Raw genomic sequence first — 17,694 nt, forward strand, 5'->3', positions numbered from 1 at the left:
GGATCCAGGGGGAGAGCATGCCAGGGAGAAGCATATCAAGTGCAAAGGCCCCGGGGCAGGAACATACTAAGAGCACTGGGAGAGCAGCCAAGAGGCGGGAAGGCCTGGGGGTAAGTGGGTGCTGGGTGAACAGAAGGAGGGGGCCCTGGAGGGGAGGGCTGGTTGGGGTGGGGGTCATGCAGGCCTTGGGCTGGGGCAGACCTCAGGCTGGGGCTCCAGGAAGGAGCTAGAGGGAGCCAAGCCCAGGAGCACTGTGATCTGATTTGCATTTTTAAAAGCTCTATCTGGAGGCCCTGTGGTTGCAAAAGACAGAGCCCCCCCACAAGGCAAGGTGTGGAGGCTTGTTAATACGGAAGGACACCAGGGAGTCTCACTGATCCCATATGCAGGGCTGCTGGGATTGGGGACCCATCCGCAGCCAGGGCAGCCTCTCTCTGTCCCAGCTCCAAGGTCTGCTCTTCAGAATACAGGCAGTTACTTCTGCCCTTGCACTTTGTCCAGCCCTGCAGAGCCTGGCCCAATTCTCCAAATTCCCAGGACAGAGAAGCTGATTGGCCCAGCCCAGGTCAGGTGCCCAGCCCGAGAGGCCAATCAGCACAGCCAGGGAAGGGCAAGGCCACCCCCCGGGAAATCATGGCAAAACTCTCAGAGAAGGAGGTCTGGGCTGGGCAGACACCTTCCTTGACTTCCTGCCTCCCTATCTCCATCTCAGTCCCCAGCCCAACTCCACAGGAGGCCGCCAGAGCTCTTGGAACTTAGGGAAGTGAGGGACTTCCCATCCAGAGCAACAGGGGACCCCAGACGCAGGAAGAGCAGAGGGGACCGGCCAGATCCTAAAGATTGAGCCTGGGGTGAGGCAGGCAGGAGTACTGCTCTGCAGACCCCAAAACCAGAAGCCAAGCCGGGAGCAGACAAACAAGAGGCCATGCATCAAGGTCAGGGTGATTGCTGGAACCATGGCTGGTGCCCATGGACAGTGTCCTGAGCCTGCCAGGCCTGAGGGGGCAGCCAGACTGACAGCCACTCAGTCGGAGGCACCTGTGTGCACAGCAGGGAAGAGGGGGGTGCGCAGGGCTCCTCTGGGTTCCAGGGTTCCAGGGCCTCCTCTCTCAGACTGGGAAGCTCCGCACCCAGCCCATCCCTAGGCCCCTGCAGAGGCGGGGCTGGCAGCTGGGACTTGCCTGCACCCCCATCCATCAGCGGTGCAATTACAGAGGAGTGCTCCGGGAGGAGCCGCGGGAGGAGGGGGCTGGGGGAACTGGGAGGCTGGCGCGGGGGGAGGGGCCCCCTCTCAGTCTGCAGGGCCAGGAAGGAAGGAGGGAGGCAGAAACAGATTTAGCAGGTTGAAGCAATGAGGACACAGGGGTGGGGACAGTGAATGAGAAAAAGACAGAAAACAAGAAAAAGATCAGGACAGAGTAAGACAGAGGCAAAGGAACCAAAAAAAAAAAAAAAAGAGAGAGAGAGAGAGAGAGGTAGAGATGAAAGTGAGGGGTAAACAGCCAGTCCAAGAAGGAGAACTGCCTGGGTTCAAAGCCAGGTGCCACAACTAGTACAAATAACTTGCATCGGTTTGCTAACCCCACTGAGTGGGTGACTTAAACGACAGAAACTGAGGGTCTCACAGTTCTGGAGGCTGGAGGTCCAAGATCAACATGTCGGCCCGGGGGTTCCCTCTGAAGGCTGTGTGGAAGAATCTGCCCCAGGTCTTTCTCGCTGGCTCTCACATGGCTGCCTCCATGTCCCATGGCGACCTCCCTGTCTTCATGCGTGTCCCCAAAGTTCCCCTTTTCATAAGGTCACCAGTCATACAGGCCACCCTCGTGGCCTCACTGAACCTATTTACCTCTCCAAAGGCCCTGTCTCCAAACAAGGTCGCAGTGTGAGTTTAGGACTTCAACATATGAAATCCGGGGGGGCACACAACTCTACCCATCCCATTCCTTAACCTATCTGTGCCTTGGTTTCCTCGTCTATAAAATGGGCATAACAATAAAGGATCACTCTGAGGGTTTGGTGAGTTACTGAACATCAAGTGGGCCGTGTAGAAATACATAATAATTGTTAGTTACATTACAATCTTTATTAATCATCATCTGGTGTAGGAGGCAGACTAAGGGACACCAAAATGTCCACGCCTTAATATTAAGAACCTGTAAATACGGCCCTTCCCATGACAGAAGGGATTTTGCAGGTGTAATTGAGGTTGTAAATGCAATGATGCAATCTGGGATTATCCAAGTGGACCCGATGTAGCCAGCGAAGCCCTCCAAAGTGGAGAATCTAATCTGGCTGTGGTCAGAGACAAGTGCGACATGAAAAGAACTCAGGCACCTTTGCTGGCCCTGAAGACGGAGGAGGGGGTCATGAGCCACAGACCACGGTGACCTCTGGAGGCCGAGCACAGCCATCCATTCACAGCCAGCAAGCAAACGGGGACCTCGATCCTACAACCTCAAGGAACTGACTTCTGCCAACGGCAAGAATAGGCAGGAACAGATTTTCCCCTAGAGCACCCAGAAAGGAGCATGCCTGCTAACCACCTTGAATTGTGGGTGGGGGAGAGTGTACAGCACTTTTGGCCCCCAGAACTGTGAGATAATAAATCCGTGTTAACGTCATTAAATCTGTAGCGATTTTTGTTAGAGCAGCAATAGGAGACTAATACATTCTGAAAACACCAGTCAAAAGGGAGTGAGTGAAATGGTTGACCAAGCCCTCTGGCTGGAAACCAGAATGATCTCGGTGTCCCCTGGGGCCAGTGGGCAATTCTGGCGGCCACAGAAAACTACCCACCACAGGACCCCCAGCAGGCTGACCTTTGGCACCTGAAGGTAGAGAGCAAAAGCCAAGGCGAATCTGTGCCCAGGCAGGGAGACACCTGCGGGCCCCCAAGGAGCTACGAGCATCCCTGGCCCCCATACCACAGCCCTCCACCCCTTCACAGTACCCCCCATGGCCGGCTGTACAAGGGACCCAAAGGTGTTATGTCCTCATCCCCTGACTCTATGAATATGTTACCCTACAGGGCAAAAGGGACCTTACAGATGTCACTGAGGATCTTGAGTTGAGAAGATTAGCCTGGATTATCTGGGTAGGTCCAAGGTAATCACAAAGGTCCGTATAAAAGGGAGACCAAGGACTCAGAGTCAGAAAAAAGATGTGAAAACAGAACTAGAGGTTGGCATGACATGTTCTGAAGCCGGAGGAAGGGCCACGAGCTAAGGAATTCAGGAAGCCTCTAGAAGCTGGGAAAACCAAGGAGACAGACCTTCCTCTGAAGCCTCCGGAAGGAACACAGCATCGCAGATGACTTGGTTTTAGACTTCTGATCCCCAGAACTGGAGGAGAAGTATGTGGTTTCAAGCCATGAAGTTAATGGTCATCTGAGGACCTGGACTCGGAGTCAGCGGGCCCAGAACTGAGTCCCAGGGTGCACTTCACCTAGCTGGGTGACCCTGCGTGAGTCACTGAACCTCTCTGGATCACTTTCTCATCTGTAAAATCGGGGTGATGACTACCCTGGGCCCACTCCTCAGCTGTGAGCCGCATCGCCAGGTGAGGGACCTGTCGTGTCCTAGCTGCTGGCACCGGAACTCCTTGGGGGGACAGAAATGACTTCGCTGAGACAAATGTTTTGACAAGTGCTCGCATAGGAGGCAAATGCCCTCTCACGGGCCTGCACACAACATTGTACGTTGGCTCTGGCAAGGATGGCCTGCGGGGAGAAGGGAGGCTTCCGGGTGAGAGAGGGGTGGCATGGGGCGCCCCCTGGAAAACCCAGGTGCGAAAGGACCTGCCAGCCAGATACCAGAGCTCGGCACTGTGCAACAGCGCCTCCCACAGATCCTCAGGAAAATCAGCAAAAGCCATGAGCCTCTTTGAGAAGGTCTGTCAGCAAGGAAACCATAGAGGGGGCAACACCTCATCTGGGGGGCTAACCACCTTCAGGAGGACACCCAGCCGCACGACACCCCAGCCCCAAAGAGCTCAGGAGGCCCCGGAAACCTGCAGATCGTAGAGGGGGCCCTGGACCCCAGAGACCACGCGCTCTGCGGGGACCAGTGCCAGCAGTGCCTGGCTCTCAGGAGTCGGGGAGGCCCCACCTGCGAGCTGGTGCACAGGAAGAAGAAATTAGACGGGAGAGCCCTAGCTGCACGCTGGAAGTGCTGTTTGACCTTGAGGTGCCAGCATCTGAAGCCGTTTCCTGCCCACGGGGGCCTCAGTACCCCCTGCTCTGCAGCACATTCTTCCACGGTTGCCCCTGAGAGGAGTGCCCCTCCCCCACCCCACACCTGATGGAGCATCAGCTCTGGACATCCGGTGTCAGCAGTACAGATCGGGATGGCACCAAATCTCCCTGCACAGGAAGTCATAACCAGGGCGCCGATCCCCAGCAGGGCTGGGGAGAATGAGACCACCTAGAGCTTCCGCAGGGCCTGGGCCACAAATTCCCCATGCAGCCTTGCCGTCCATAGTCACCCTCCACAGGAAGTCTGCAGAGCGGGAGTCCAGATACACAGGGACAGCAAAGCAGGCGCCAGCACCTCTGTGGGCTCAGAAGGGGGCTCTGCTGTGTCGGGCAGTCGCCTGCAGTGTGGGGACACTCCCCGACAGGGGCTCCAAGGAGGGCGAATGACAGCCCAGACCACAGGCCCAAAGGGCCATTTGGAGAGGAAACTCAAGGTCATTTCCAGCAAGGTCTCCTGGAGGCTCTGTGGATTTGGGAGGCAGAGGGACTCACTGGAACCATATTTGTCCGGAAGGAAGGCTCGAACCTGGGAGAGTTTGTATGCAAAGCCAGCCGCCCCCCGAAGCTGGGCCCCCTGGCACCCCTGCCCACAGCAGAGCTGTGAACCCCCAGGCCTGCGGGGTTGGGGTGGGGCTGGGGGCCTGTACAGATGACTGCTATTCAGCTCCATCTGCAGGGCTGTGCCTGACGGCCAGAGCCTTCTGATCATCCGAGAGCCCGAACCCCAACTCTTAATCTTTCCAGTTTGAACAGCGGGGGTCCTATTTGACCCCAAAAGCCACCTCGTCTGGTGGCTGGAATCTGGCTGTGGCCATGGTCCATTTCAGACCATGTGGATAAGGGGAACAGACAGAGCAACTATCTAGAAGAATCCTGGGTCCCTGATATGGAGCTGAGGTGCCTAACTAATTGAGGCTTTATGTGGGAGAGAAAATAAAACGCTTCTATCTTGTTTAACCCACTGTCATGTTGGGTGTTTGGCTCCGTGGTCAGAATCCTAACTAAGAGACTTGGCCACAAATTCCACTGCAGGACGTTCAGGGAGTCCAGCCAACGCGTGCCAACGAGCACCAGCAGGCAGCCCTGACCTAAGGTGATGTTCTAAACGGAACCTACTGGATCATGTCACACACACACACACACACACACACACACACACGCACGCACGCACACACACGCACACGCACACACACCCGCCTAGGAAATTCTCCAAGTTCCCAGCAGCTCAGCTGAGCCCAAACTCCCTGAGAGCCCAAAGCAGGGCCTTCACAACGAGCCCAGCATCTGGTCCCGCCTCCCACACTCCTACACTGTCACTATCGTGGCTCCAAACTACCCACAGCTCCCAAGTCTCCAAGGTCACGGCCTCCTCCAGGCAGTCATCCACTCCCCCAGGCTGAGTCACTCATGCCCTCCTCTGCCCTCCCACCACCCCTTAAACTAATACCCTATTAATACCCTATTATGTCATGTGGCTTCTCGTCACATTTAGCTCTGGAAGCAAGGGCTCCAGAGATAGACAGGCTGAAATTCTGGTGCCCAAACTTGCCAGCTGTGGGATGTTAGGCCAGTCGCTCAACCTCTCTGGGCCTCAATAAATTTCCTCATCCGTGGACTGGCAATAATACTGATGAAACATTTAACAGGTAGAGACAGAATGACTTTGGGGCCAGGTGACAGGTGCTGAGTGCACAAAACTGCACCGATTGCCGTGAAGCTGACGCACTCACAGTAGGGATTGGCTCGAAATTGAATCCTATACCAAAATAAGTGACCTCAACACAGCTGTGATGAAGGGACCAAGGAAAAGAACCATGTGGATAATGGGGAGGATCCCAGCCCAGTCTGGAAGAGGGGCCAGAGAAAGTTTCCTCCAGCTGGTGACATTTGTGAAGAAACCCAAAGTAGGGGCTGGGCAGACAAGAGAGGAGAGAGCCGCAGGGAGAAGGAATGGTCTGTGCAATGGCCCTGAGGCAGGAATTTCTTTTCCCAGGAACCCTAAAGGACAATGATAATGATGTTTGAGGTCTCCAGGGCCCGGACCAGGGCTTGGCGTGCAGTGAACCCGGCCAGAGGAGTAAGGGACACTGTTCCAAGTCCATCACCCTCTGGTTCAATGACTGACTGTGTTACCACACATCAACAACACGCTGACCGGAAGAAAGGTGCTCCAAGAATCAGGGAAGACTTCCTGGAGGAGGACAGCATTCTCACTAGGCTTTAAGGAAGTCTATATTTGTTTTTTTTTTAATTTTTTAATGTTCTTTATTTATTTTTGAGAGACAGAGACAGTGTGAGCAGAGGAGGGTCAGAGAGAGAGGGAGACAGAATCCGAAGCAGGCTCCAGGCTCTGAGCTAGCTGTCAGCACAGAGCCCTGTGTGGGGCTCGAACCCACGAACCATGAGATCATGACCTGAGCCGAAGCCAGACGCTTAACCGACTGAGCCACCCAGGTGCCCCAGGAAGTCTATATTTGTAAATATTTATAAATAAAAGCATACCCACTGGGGAATTACTAAACAGCTATGACAGACAGTGGGGCAGAAAACAAACGAGAGCCTAATCCGTATTCCAGACTTGGGGAAATGCCCGAGTTCCACTGTCAGGAAAAGAGCAAGTGCAGTCATACACCCAGCCTCCCGCCGCCCTACGTAAGTATGTGGCTGTATGTGGGGAGAAAACAAGAGGAAAAATACGACCCAACTGAAGAGTGGACCTACTGGGCTGCTTTCGCCTTTGACAATGACTACCTGTTACATTGTGATTAAATGTCTCTGCATTTCTAAAGCAAAGCAAATCAGAAACGTGCTTCTCCTGGCCTCGCAGGAAAAGAGGTGCTCTCTGTTCTTGCCTGGCCCCTGCCCTGCCTGGGCCAGGACGAGACCCTCAGGCGGAGGCCTCGGTGCACCTACTAGTCCTCGGAGTGTGAATTCGGGGGCTCTGGGGCCAGGGGCCAGTGCAGAAGCGGGGCGGGGGAAGAATCAACTGCCACTGAGGTCTGAGCTTGGTGGTTTTCCAGAGTCGGAAGTCTGAGAGGCGGGGCAACATCCTGCCAGATGCGGAGGCCCCTGTTTCCTGTGGCACCAGGGGTGAATAGGGACTCAGAAAGGGGAGTTCACCCACAGGAAAGGTGACCAGGAAAATCACAGCTGCTTTGAGGAGTGACTCCTCACATCTGATCTGTCCTCAGTCACAAAAAAGAAACTGAGGCACCTCAGCTGGCACACGGTGAACACTGTACCGTGGAGCCCCTTTTTCATAACAGCAAGCTCCCCCATGGCTTATACTGGGCCCTGGGGACCCGAAGCAGCAAAAGGCAATGGACACCGGAAATGGACAGTTTTCAATATTCTAGAACAGGGCTCAGTTAAAGGCCACATCGTAAACATTTTAGGTTTTGTGGGCCGCCATTAGGTCCCTGCCACAGTTACCCAACTCAGACACTGTATCCAAAAAGTAGCCATAGATAATATATAAACAAATGTACGGCTGTGTTCCAATAAAACTTTATTTATAAAATGCACAGTGGGCACAATAATGTGACTATTCTTAACACTACTGTTTTCTACCACAATTAAAAATAAAAATTTTAGGGGCACCTGGGAGGCTCAATCAGTTAAGCGTCCGACTTCAGCTCAGGCCATGATCTTGTGGTTCAGGGGCTCCAGCTTCTCGTAGGGCTCTGCGCTGTCAGCTCAGAGCCTGGAGCCTGCTTTGGGTTCGGTGTCTCCCTCTCCCCCTGCCCCCTCCCCTGCTCATGCTCTGTCTCTCTCACTTTCTCAAAAATAACTAAATATTTATTTTTTTATTAAAAAATTTGTTAGTGTTTTTTCTTTATTTTTGAGAGACAGAGAGAGATGGCATGGGCAGGGGAGGGGCAGAGAGAGAGGGAGACACAGAATCTGAAGCAGGCTCCAGGCTCTGAGCTGTCAGCACAGAGCCCGACACGGGGCTTGAACCCACGAACTGTGAGATCATGACCTGAGCTGAAGTTGGATGCCTAACCGACTGAGCCACCCAGGTGCCCCAATAAGTAAATATTTAAAACTTTTTAAAATAAATAAATAAAAATAAAAATAAATAAAAATTTTACAGCTGCCTGGGTGGCTTAGTTGGTTGAGCGTCTGATGTTTGATCTCAGCTCAGGTCTCGATTGATCTCAGGATTGTGAGTTCTAGCCCCACGCTGGGCTCTACACTGGGCATGGAGCCTACTTAAAAATAAAATAAATTATTTTAACTTTAATTCTTAAAAATTATTTTTTAATTTTTCAAATTTTTGAGAGACAGAAAGAGGCAAAGCACAAGTGGAGGAGGGGCAGGGAGAGAAGGAGACACAGACTCTGAAGGAGGCTCCAGGCTCTGAGCTAGCTGTCAGCTCAGAGCCCGATGCGGGGCTCGAACCCATGAACCGTGAGATCATGACCGGAGCTGAAGTTGGATGCTTAACGACTGAGCCACCCAGGCGCCCCTAATTTTAATTTAAAAAAATAGGTAGTGGACAAGATTTGGCCTCCAGGCTATGTTTCACCAACCCCTGTTCTAGAACATGGGAGCCACAAAGACCGTCAGAGGGTACAGTCTGTTCTGCCATCAGACAGGTTCTGTTAACACAGGTCACCCTGTCCATGATTGGTAAGTAGGGGAAGGATGTTAAGAAAATGGAAAAATTGTGTCTGTATAGGATTCTTCCCGGCATGTTAATATTTTTAAAGTCAGGAACAAGCACAATCTAAGAAATACCCATAGCGCGCGCACACACAGAGAAAAGAAAAAAAGAAATACCCTTTGCAGGATTGAAGAACTTAAGAAAGAAGCTGGAAGTCTGTTGCAAGCAGTCGCCGGATTAGGGGCTTCAAGGACCGCTGTGTGGTCACGGATGAAGCGAGCCGGGGACACAGCAAATTGAGATGAAGACGCTACAGAGTCCTCCTTCCATTCTTGGAAGACCGGATTAACGATGAACACTACGCTTTTGATCGTATCTTCCATGTTGATGAAAACAGTTCCGATGAGAAGCCTGTGCCTTCTAGGACCTACGTCCCCCGAGGCAGCCGGAGCCTGCGATGTCTGTCAACCCCAGCGCAGCCCCCTCCACGGACGAGAGGGGTCTACTAGCGATGGTGGCTGCTAACATTTATTGACCACCTGCTGTATGCGCCCATTGTGCTAAGTGGTGTGTATACTCTCTCCAATGACGACCCTGTGTTATCAGCCCCGTTTTAATAGAAGGGGACATCGAGGCTCAGAGGTTAGGGGATCCGTCCATGCCAGTAATTAGACCCAGGGGAGGCTCCTGTCAAAACGTCCCGCGTGCCCATGTTGTCCCCAATGCCCCCCTCTCCCCGCAGTTGGCATGCCTCACAATCCTGCAGCTTGCCTCCACCTTTAGAGTTGATTATTCAAAAGACAGAGAGAGAACCCAGGGAGAGAAATCACATGCTGACCTTCAAAAGAGCTCCCGCCAACATGTGGGCAAACCAAATCGGGTGCAGCTCTGAGAACAGAGAAAGTCAAATCAGTTTGTCCCCTGGCTGGAACTCCAAAATCAGCAGAACCCAGAGAGAAAGGTCATTAATGAAGCCTAATTGCAGGACCCCCAAAATAACTTTGCGGTGATCATTTAAAGAAGTATAAATGTTGAGACTTAATGGCAAGTTGGGGCAAAGCATCTTCAAAGCTCAGAGGTCAGCTCTGCTTTGACCACAGACCCATTCAGAAGGGATCGTGCCCAGGACCAAGGGTCAGGGAGGCTGTAAGCGACACGAGGGTCCAGCACCTGCCTCAGGAATATAAACTGGAGGCCACTTTCGAAAACCGCTTGGCATCATCTAACGGAGGTAGCAGGTGCGTTCCTCCAAGCCAGCACCGCCCCCAAAGGCACACGCCCCTGAGCGACTCTTACACACGTGTACCCCGAGACCCGAGCAAAAATACAGCCTTGCTGGCAACGGCAGAAGATGGCAAGCATCCCAAATGTCTACCAAGCACAGAGTAAACACGTCACCTGCAAGCTAAAGCCACATGGCCATGAGGACAGAGCCTGCCCTGCATGCTGGACCAGCGTGGAACTCAAAAACAATGCACAAGGTGGGACAAGATCTACAGGAAACACAAGTTAGGAGAGAACGTGTACAGAACGTGCTCTTGTTTGTATACAAGTCAAGGACAGGCGAAACCAGATACGGTGTTGGTTGGGGACACATGGCAGGGTAAAACTATGAAGAACAGCAGAAAATGGTTAGCACAAAGTTAAGGATAGTAGTTAGCTTTGGGGAGGGGGCTCTGGTGGAGACAGACACACAGAGTGTCTAAGGTTTGATGATGTTCAGATCTTTAACGGAGGTGCTGAGTATATGGGCATTTTATTATTTTTTTGATACATATGGTTTACACTCTTTTGCATAGGTGACATATTTGACAATTTAATTTTTTTAATTTAGAGATTGAAAACAACAGAAAAAGGGGGCATCTGGGGGACTCAGTGACCTGTCCAGCTTCGGCTCAGGTCATCATTTGCAGTTCATGGGTTCCAGCCGCACTATGGGCTCTGTGCTGACAGCTCAGAGCCTGGAGCCTGTTTCGGATTCTGTGTCTCCCTCTCTCTGTGCTCTTCCCCAACTTCTGCTCTGTCTGTCTCGCTCTCAAAAATAAATAAACATTAAAATTTTTTTAATTAAAAAAATAGATAATGGCCTAGGAGTTGGACAAAATTCGAACCCCTGTGAATGTTTCAGGGACACTCAACTCTCCATGCCCTCAGATAATATGGTCAAACATTCCCTGTAACATTAAAAATGCAGCTTTGGGCTGAAACAAATCAACTAGCAGTGGCTTTAGTAATAGAGTTCTTCAATTATCTCTCTTAACAAGAAGGCTGGAAGTAGGTGGCTAAGTAATCGAGTGCCTTGCTGATACAATTCTCTGAAATTCTCCTAGAGGCACAAAATGGCTGCTACAGCTCCAGACATCACACCTTCACCCAACCACTCCCACATGTAGGAAGTAGGGAAACATCCATGGTGAGAAAGACTCTACCCATACACCCACAGGCTTTCATCAAAGGGAAAATATTTCCCAAAAAAGTCCCAGCAGAGTCACATTTATATCTTACTGGCTAAAACTGGATCTTTTAACCACTGCCGGCCACGAGGGAGGTTGGGAAAGTATCTTCCTTCTTCAGCCTCTTTGTCAGATGGACAAAAAGAATGACAAGGAGGAAGAGGATGTCCATCGGGCAGGAAGCCACAGTGTCTGTCTTAACCCATCTACCTCTAGGCAACTTAAGTACATCTGTCCCACTACTGATTCCCTCAGAACTTTCAAATAATTCAGGCCCCACCTCACATGGAAACTGGAGTCTATACCCCCCCACAGCCCACAGCCGCCCAGTGGACTGTTGCAATGTGTCCATTTCCTCCATGACATGCTTAAAGAATGCTCTCTATCGCCTTTGACCATGACCTGGTTAGGAGTGGTAAACCTCACTTTGTCAGTCACTGGATGCTATCAGATGAAGGAAGTCAGTAAATCCTCCCCAATGTGGCAATGATGGGGCCTGGCTAGCCTCTGACAGGACCCAGCGCTACAGAAAAGAGAGAAGTTCACCAGAGGAGGCCACTAGCCACTCCACACGAGTTCCACCTTAACTAGAAAGCTTGAGCATGGAGGACCCAAAGTTTTGCTATTGTGGAGGGCGGTGGCCCCTAAGTGCCAAGAGGAGAGGGGAAGAAATCCAGGCGGCCCTGGCCTGTGGCCCTGCAGACAGTGGCCCTGGAGATAGGGCATCTGTTGGCTTGTTTGCCACAGTCCCCACCACTCCCTATTGTGTCTCCGACACTGAGGCCGAGGATTGGCTGCCGTTTGGCAACACGCTCCCGCGGACCTTCGGACCCTTAGCCACTTCCCCGATCTGGGTTACCTGTCCGGCCTTGTAGGCCCTTGAGTTTGGGATCCTTGAAGTAAAACACCGATGATGGTCAGGTTTCCGTCTCTTCGGTAAAAGTAACAAGTGTGCTGTACCATCGATGGCTTCGTTCGTTCTGGGCCACTGATGTGGAGAGGGATTGAAGGCAAAGCCTCATTGCCGGTTCCCAAGGAGGTTAACATCACCGACGCTGGGCGTCGACGGCGCGGTCCACGCAAGGAGGCCGACGTGCAAAACCACTGTGTGGGGTGCACATGGCTCAGGCGGTTGTTCCAAAGTGCTGCTGTTTGTTACACGGCGTGTCGCTCTAGGAAACCGGAGCCCTGACTCACCACTGCAAAACTGGGAAGTCAAATGAAACCCAGGACAATCCTTGCCTTGGCAGCATGTCTGCATCACGGCGATAACCAGGGCTCACGTGAGACTGACCGTGTGCCGGCCACCGGACGCCGGTGGATTCACTCAACCTCACGGACGCCCCGGGAGGAGGGTGCTTTTACCCCTGTTTCAGACGGGGTGCGGGAGCCTTGTCCTCTCCTGCTCCTCACACCCTCCAGAGTTCCCCCTCACACTGGATCAGGGATGGATGACCTGCGGGACCGGTTCATACCCCAGAAGTGACAGTGTGGGACTTCCAAGGCCGGGCTCCAAAAGGCATTGCAACCTGTGGGTTGGCCGTCCGGACTCCTTGCTCCAGGGGAAGCCACCTCCATGTCCTATGGACTCCGAAGCAGCCCCATGGCAGGTGCCCGGGGCAGGAACCCTCTGGCCGGCCCTGACTCGGCAGCCAAGTGACCGAACCACTGGGGAGACTGACTCTCCAGTCCCCGCCCACATCTACGGCAGCCTCACGGGAGACCCCCAACTTAGAAATGCCCACCAAACTGCTCCCCAATTCCTGACCCGTAGAAATCGGTGACATGGATTATTGTCGTGTAAGCCGCTAAGTTTGGGGTGGTTGGGTAGGTAGCAACTGATAACGAATACAGGTGGTAAAACTCAGGGAGAGGGACAGAAATGACATAATTTGCCCGATCTGGCAAGAAGCAGAGCTGGGATCTGAACCCAGGACACCTGTCCGTGCATCTAACCACGCCACTCACTACGCACCCCTCTGGCCACTTCTGGGAGAAGTTCAGTTTGTGTTTCCCTGTGTCCATTTCCCTTTCCCCAAATGCCCACGTCGTGCTCCAGATTTTACCCACAGCAACTCATCTCCCTGTCCCCACCAACTCTGGCAAGCACGTATTTTCTCTCCATTTTCTTCTTTCATTTACAATGTAATTAGCCTATAACAGCATCCATACATTCCTCCTTTAGAAAATCGTAGGGGCACCTGGGTGGCTCACTTGGTTGAGCCTCTGACTCTTAAACTTTTTTTTTAATGTTTTATTTATTTTTGATACAGAGAGAGAAAGAGCATGAGTGGGGGAGGGGCAGAGAGAGAAGGAGACACAGAATCTGAAGCAGGCTCCAGGCTCTGAGCTGTTAGCACAGAGCCTGACACAGGGCTCAAACCCACGAACGTGAGATCTGACCTGAGCCGAAGTCGGCGGCTTAACTGACTGAGCCACCCAGGCAGGCACCCCGAGCCTCTGACTCTTAATTTCAGCTCAGGTCATGATTCCAGGGTCTGGGATCGAGACCCACATCAGGCTCCATGCTGACAGTGTGGAGCCTGCCTGGGATTCTCTCCCTTTCTGCCTCTCTCCTCCCCTCCTCACACACACTCTCTCTCTCTAAAAACAACAACAACAAAAAAAGAAAATCCAAATCACAGATAAGAACCCTGAATCTCCTGAGAACACTTCCTTCCCTAAATCCAAGCTCCTCTCCCAAACTGACATCATCAATATGCTGGGTCCCTTTCTAGACCTTTCTTCCAAGACATTCACTTTCATGTTTATAACCCCCTCCCAGCAAAACCAACTCCATAGCAGAGCTCTCTGGGGGTAAGTCCCACAAGATAATGCTGAGCAGGACACCAGTCACAACAGAATACATGGTGTGACTTCTTGAATGTAAATACCAAACACAGGTGAAATCACACCACAGTGTTTAGGGATGGAGACCCTGGTGGCAAAATGAGCAAGTGAAGCAAGGTCGCGACCCCTGTAAGTGCCAGGAAGTGGCTACTTCTCAGGGTAAATGTTGGGGGGGGGCGCATTGCAGAGGCATGAGGGGATGGGGGCAGGTTCCTACCTTGACCTCAGAAGTAATCACTTGAGGTTGGCTTTGTATTAGTCATCAAGCAGGATGTCTTCATCTTGTGAACCTTTTTGTAAGAATAACTAACCATTTTTATTTTTTATTATGATTTTTGAGAGAGAGAGAGAGAGAGAGAGAGAGAGAATCTTAAGCAGGTTCCATGCTCAATGCAGAGCCCGACTTGGGGCTCCATCCTATGACCCTGAAATCATGACCTGAGCTGAAATCAAGAGTCAGACGCTCAACCGACTGAGCCACCCAGGTGCCCCTGATCATTTATAGTTTTAATAAACGCTGCCAGATTGCCATCCATTGTGGTCGCTCCGGCTTCATGCTGAGACCCCGTCAGCATTACGTGAAGATCCCCACACTCCTACGACGACTTGAATTCAGATCTTTGGTCTCCAAATCCAAGCCCTCCCCAGGACATAGGGTTTTTCTCTTAAAGAACAGGAGTTGGGCGCCTGGGTGGCTCAGTCGGTCAAGCGTCCAACTCTTGATCTCCACTCAGGTCTTGATCTCAGAGTTGTGAGTTCAAGCCCTAAGTCGGGCTCCTCGACTTAAAAAAAAAAAAACAGGTGCTCCTGAGATGGGCTGCAGATGCCGCTGACTGAAGGCTGAGGGCAGGGTGACGTCCCGAGGGTCACAACCAGATGAGATGCATGTGGAGCCTGGCCCAGGGGCTGGCAGGTAGGCCACCACCTGCATGGAAATCATCGGCGAGGAAATGAGCTCGAAATGGAATCGACAAGGCACTGCGCTGACTCCAACAGTAAATTAGATAAACTTGCATCTGACACGATGCATTTAGAGCAAGGGCACACCAGGTTCTCAGCGGCTCCCAAGCAATGAGCCAGTGGGAGTGAAAAATAAAACAATCTATGAAGCTACAAAATGCAATAATGAATGATAACAGGCCCCAGAACAGCAGGAGAGAATTATTGGAAAATCAGCTAAGAGCCCATCAGAAGAGAGGCCTGGGTGGCTGGCAGCAGGAGATGGTGGCCAAGAGAGGGCAGGGCTTGGAGTCAGAGATGCCCGAGCTGAAGTGCTTCCCACACTTGCTGACTAGGGGCCCTTAAGCGAGCTCCTGAAGGTCTCAAAGATTCCGTTTCCTTGACTGTAAAATAGCAGTGAACACAGAACATATTCACCTCCCAGTGTTGTTACAAGGATTAAATGAGATATTGACTAGACAGGGCCCAGGGCTGCCAAGCGCAGTTGTTCAGGTTGTACGCAAACAAAGACACTTACCTGAGGCTAAGCGGGACTACAGTGGAACCCACCCTCCCTGCTCAGAGTAGGAGGCATTCTCGAATGTCACAAAGCCTTCACGGGCTGCAGCAGCCCTGAGAGCCCCAGGCACGGAGTAGGGGCTTGATAAACAGGAACTTTACGATCACAGCAGCCTGATTTCCCACCTGGGGGTACAAGCCGTTCTGACCTTGGCTGTGACAAGAACTCCACTCCAGAACCAAGAGAAAGCCCCACACAGGGTCCCAAAAGGCCTGAGTAGAACGCGTTGTGGCCCCGCGGCAGCCCACCGGGGACAGGCAGGGCGCTCCAGTAAGAACCTACGAACCAGGTCCCGTCCCCTTGCGCCTGTGGTGAGGAGACCACATCACCAGGAAAGCAGATGAGGGGCCAGGGCGATGGCAGAGCTTGGCACTCCCCATACGGGAACCCATGAGGCAGGCAGGAGCACCTCCAGAGGGCCCCCTCCCCCACCACGTTCTTTCTGCCTAAAACGCTCTCCGCTTAATCCACTCATCCATCCTCCTAGGCCTGGCTCCATGCCACCTTCTCCAGGAAGCCTTCCCTGGTTCCCCAGGCCTCTGTACCCCCATCCCAGGCTGCAGGGCTAACTGTATATCCTGACCATCCTTGTCACCCCCTGCCACTGGGCATAATTGGCTTTCAATGCCTGAGAAATTCGTGAATAAATGAGCAAGAAGAAAGCCGCACCTTTACACGGGAGCCCCAGCCCTAGCCTCGCTTTTATAATGAGGACCAGTAAGGTCTGAAGTCAGAGAACAGTGTGTTAGGACCGGAGAAGGCTGACAGTCGGCGTGACGCGCCTGTCACTCGAATGGCCCCAGGGACTGCAACAGGAGTAAAATGTGACCCACGGCCAAGGCAGAGAAACGCCATGGCACGCGCTGGATGCAGGATAATGAGCTCAGGGGGGAACGTTCCCTGCACAAAAAGAAGAATCTCCAGAGCCCTGGGTCTTGCTGGATGACCTGCACCGTAGGACCGTGTTTCGATCCACCAGACATTTTTAAAGAAACTAATAAGACGCACACGGTGCTCTGGGCCCAAGGCCAGCCCTTGTTCAGCACAAACCAAGCCCCCAGGTGTCTTGGCCTGGGTCTGCCAGAGCCCCGGTCCCGCCCGCCCATCACCCTCCTCTTTCGTTGGGAGCATCTGGGGGGGCAGGGACAGGCCCAGTGAGATCTTGCGGTTCCGACACCTGGCACGTTGCAGGAGCTCAGGAAATGTTTTTGACAGAATGAGGGCAGCCTCAGAGAAATCAGAAGAGGAGCCCCTGTTGCCCCAGCCCGTTTGCTCTGCACCGGAGTTCGAGTCTGCCGCGGATCAGCCACACTCTACCGTGTGCCCTTGGCAGAAGCCCAAAGTTCAAGAAGCAGGAAGCAGGATGGGAATGGGGGAGGAGGATCAGGTTTGTGCGAGGCAGCTTTTGCTGCAGGACAGGCGGTCCTAAAACCTCAGCAGATTTTAATACCAAACACTTAGTTCTTGTTCTTGTTCCGTGAGGCGGCGGGTCGGCCACAGCTCAGCCGGGCTCAGCTGGGCTCAGCTGGTCTGGCTGCCCTGGGTTCCATGTGTCTTCTCCCTCTGGGACCAGACAGAAGAGACAGCCACTCTTGGGGGCACTGTATGCTCAGGGCAGAGGCATCAGCTAAAGGAAGACAGGGGCTCACGGTGCCTGGATACGGCACCCCTCACATCTGCTCAGATTTCAAGGGTCAAAGCAAGTCACATGACCAAACCCAAAGTCAAGGGTGGTGGGGAAGTACACACAGCCTGAGACACATGGAAGAATTGAATGACCCTGAACAAATGATACCATCTGCCACAGGACGTTATTTTTCACTCTCTGGCTTCCCCTCTCCTCCTTGCCGGACACATAACCCAGGTGGTTTGAGCAGGTTTAAGCATCCCTACCATGATTTAGGCCAGCCAGTCAGAGTGCTCCACCCACACCCCCTGGGCCATGGTGATTGGTTCAGGAATCGCCATGGGATATAAACAGACCAATGAGAGCCTTCCCTGAGAACCTTCA

The sequence above is a fragment of the Suricata suricatta genome, chromosome 8 (genome assembly GCF_006229205.1).
Source record: "Suricata suricatta isolate VVHF042 chromosome 8, meerkat_22Aug2017_6uvM2_HiC, whole genome shotgun sequence".
Lineage (NCBI taxonomy): Eukaryota > Metazoa > Chordata > Mammalia > Carnivora > Herpestidae > Suricata > Suricata suricatta.